We start from the raw sequence: 3,147 nt of genomic DNA on the forward strand, positions 1-3,147 counted from the left end.
AGGGTCCCAGGTTCGATTCCAGTCAAGGGCATGTACCTGGGTTGCGGACACATCCCTAGTGGGAGGTGTGCAGAAGGCAGCTGATCGATGTCTCTCTCTCATCGATGTTTCTAACTCTCTAGCTCTCTCCCTTCCTCTCTGTAAAAAATCAATAAAATATATATTTTTTAAAAAGATGAGTGTGGACAGTAAATGAAGGTGGCGACGTCCCATCGAATTCCAAGGTCTGAGCAGCTGCCTGGCGCCTACTCATCCCAATAGAATTTATGATTTTTTAACAAGGAACTCCCCGGCTGGGCAGCTCAGCTGGTTAAGAGAACTGTCCTGAGACACCAAGGTTGTAGGTTCAATCCCGGGTCAGGGCACATACAAAAAGCAACCAATGAATGCATCAACAAGTGGAAAACAAATAGATTTTTCTCTCTCTCTGTCCCTCACCCCCTCCCTCTCTCTCTAAAATCAACTAAAAAAGGGAACTAAAATATTATTTTTTCTTTCAATCTATGTGCATTTTTCAAGCAGCTACTAAGTTGTTTGGCCATACACACTTATTAGTTGTTTTGACCTAACTACTTACTAAATATAACTGTTAGGTGTTTTTTGGGGGGGGCGGGGGGTAGGAGGTGCCGTGAAGAAATTACTGAGTCATTGGAAGTCACCTTGAACCAAGGACGCCTGGGAGCTCTGCAGTCGCTCTTTACAACTTTAAGTTGTCTCAGCAGGTCCAGGAGGCCCCTACCTCCGTTTTATAGGTGAGTCAGAGAAGACTCACTCACTTGCCTGAGTCCACCCAGTGTGTCCCAGGGTGTGTGTATGGGCGGGGGGGGGATGAAATTCAAACTATTCCAACTCGTCTGTGTGATTCTCAAAGAGGCAAAGTCCCACTCGCCCCCTCAAGTTCAGATTTGTCCGATGGTGGGAAGGGCAGGCTGGGGTGGAGCCAGCTTTCTGGGTTTGTGCCTCGACATCTGCGGAGAGGTGGGGTCAGGTTCCTGAGGTTTCCCCTCATGCGACACCGGCCGTGCTCGGGGGCCCGGGACAAGAGCCTGTGTGTGTCCCCGGGCGGGGAGAACCTCCCCCTCAGGCTCCCCGCACCCACTACCGGCCCCCCTCCACCAAATCCACCTCAGTCCCAGTCACCTCCGGCCCAGCCGCCGGGCTGCAGGGTTAATGAGTCCAAACATTGTGCAAAGGATCCAGGCCCCGCCCTCCCCGCTCCTCCAGGGGAAAAGCCACGGGGGCAGCTGCAGGCAGCCAGCGGCCTCCTGGCAGGAGACACCACGTCGGAGACCCAGGAAACCACGAAGCGACCGCACACACACCCTCCCCGCCTGAGCCGGAGACGTCTGCCCTGGGAGCGAGCCGTCTGACCCACAGGAGGCAGTGGAGGGAAGATGGGTCCCACCTCTCCAGGGACGTCCACCGTCTCACCCCCTGCAGTCCCTCTGGGGGTGCTGAGCGAGTCCCGTAACCCTCTGAGCCTGTTCCCTCCCCTGCAGAACGGGAAGAATAACAGTACCCACTCCCTAAGTCGGCCCGAGAACGACTAAAGCTTAGCACATAGCTAAACATGGCCGTGCACAATGACACTGTTAGTCATTTGACAAATGCTCCTTTTTTTAAAATATATTTTATTGATTTTTTACAGAGAGGAAGGGAGAGAGATAGAGAGTTAGAAACATGGATGAGAGAGAAACATCGATCAGCTGCCTCCTGCACATCTCCCACTGGGGAAATGCCCGCAACCCAGGCACATGCTCTTGACCGGAATCGAACCCGGGACCCTTCAGTCCGCAGGCCGACGCTCCGTCCACTGAGCCAAACCGGTTTCGGCCAGCAAATGCTTCTTGAGCATCTATTCTGTGTGTGAGGCTCTCTTCTCGGCCTGGGAGGACGGCGGCGCACAAGACAGACGGACGCCCGCTTCAGGGCGCATCCTCTGGCAGAGGCAGGCAGGCCACAGGTAACAAACAGCGCGTGGGAAATCACGCGTGAGCCACGAAAAGTTTTAAATTTTTCGAGAGTAAAACGCCAAAAGTAAACTGCCCACAGTAAAAAGAAACAGGTGAAGTAACCTTTCTACTGTTTAATTTTAAAATGTTTTTAAAATGTAAAATTTCGCTGAAACCGGTTTGGCTCAGTGGATAGAGCGTCGGCCTGCGGACTGAAAGGTCCCAGGTTCGATTCCGGTCAAGGGCATGTACCTGGGTTGCGGGCACATCCCCAGTAGGAGATGTGCAGGAGGCAGCTGGTCGATGTTTCTCTCTCATCAATGTTTCTAACTCTCTATCTCTCTCCTTTCCTCTCTGTAAAAAATCAATAAAATATATTTAAAAAAATAAAAATAAAATAAAAATGTAAAATTACACCTAATATAGCCAAACTATTATCATGTCAGCCAGTGGCCGCAGCCACATTTCCAGGGCTCAGTAGCCACACGTGGCCAGCGCTACCGTGGTGGGCAGCGCCGTGGTCCAGCTTGTTAGGTGGGTGAGTGAAACATGAAGGTGTGCTTCAGGGTAAGGCGATGGGGGCACCAGGTATGGGAGGGGAGACGGAGAAGGTGGCCTGGAGCTGACCGGAGGGAGAGAGCTCTATCATCACCTTTAACCCGCCCCGACCTCTGACCTAGCCTGGTGGCAGGGGCCAATGGCACCTTCTCCCCTCCTCCGTGGCCACGCAGACCCCAGAGCAGTGGGCCCTCTGCAAAGGCCCAGCCTGGGGCCGCCCCACAGCACACCCTGCCCACTTCCACCCCGACTTCCATCCCTGTGATCCGGGCTCAGGGCCCCCCGGGGACACCCTGCAGGGGGTTGTCAGGGCTTTACTGGGAGAGGGGAGGGGTGGGTGTGGGTGTGAGGATGAGTTTTTGCTCAGGGCTGGGATTTGGGGGAGATGAGGAAAAGTGGGAGCCTGTCTTTATTTAAAATGTTGCTATTTTGTTCATTGCAGATGTTTTGCATTAATCAAAAATTTATTTTATTGATTTATGTGTCACAAAATTCACCCCTTTAAAGCACACAATTCAGTGGATTTTAGTGTGTTCAGAGTTGGGTGCTATCATCCAATCAACCTTAGAACATTTCCATCATCTCCAAGGAAACCCCTTGCCTATTAAGCAGCTACTCCTGCTTCCTGTCCCCCCCC

This window comes from Myotis davidii, unplaced genomic scaffold (assembly GCF_000327345.1).
Source record: "Myotis davidii unplaced genomic scaffold, ASM32734v1 scaffold803, whole genome shotgun sequence".
Taxonomy (NCBI): Eukaryota; Metazoa; Chordata; class Mammalia; order Chiroptera; family Vespertilionidae; genus Myotis; species Myotis davidii.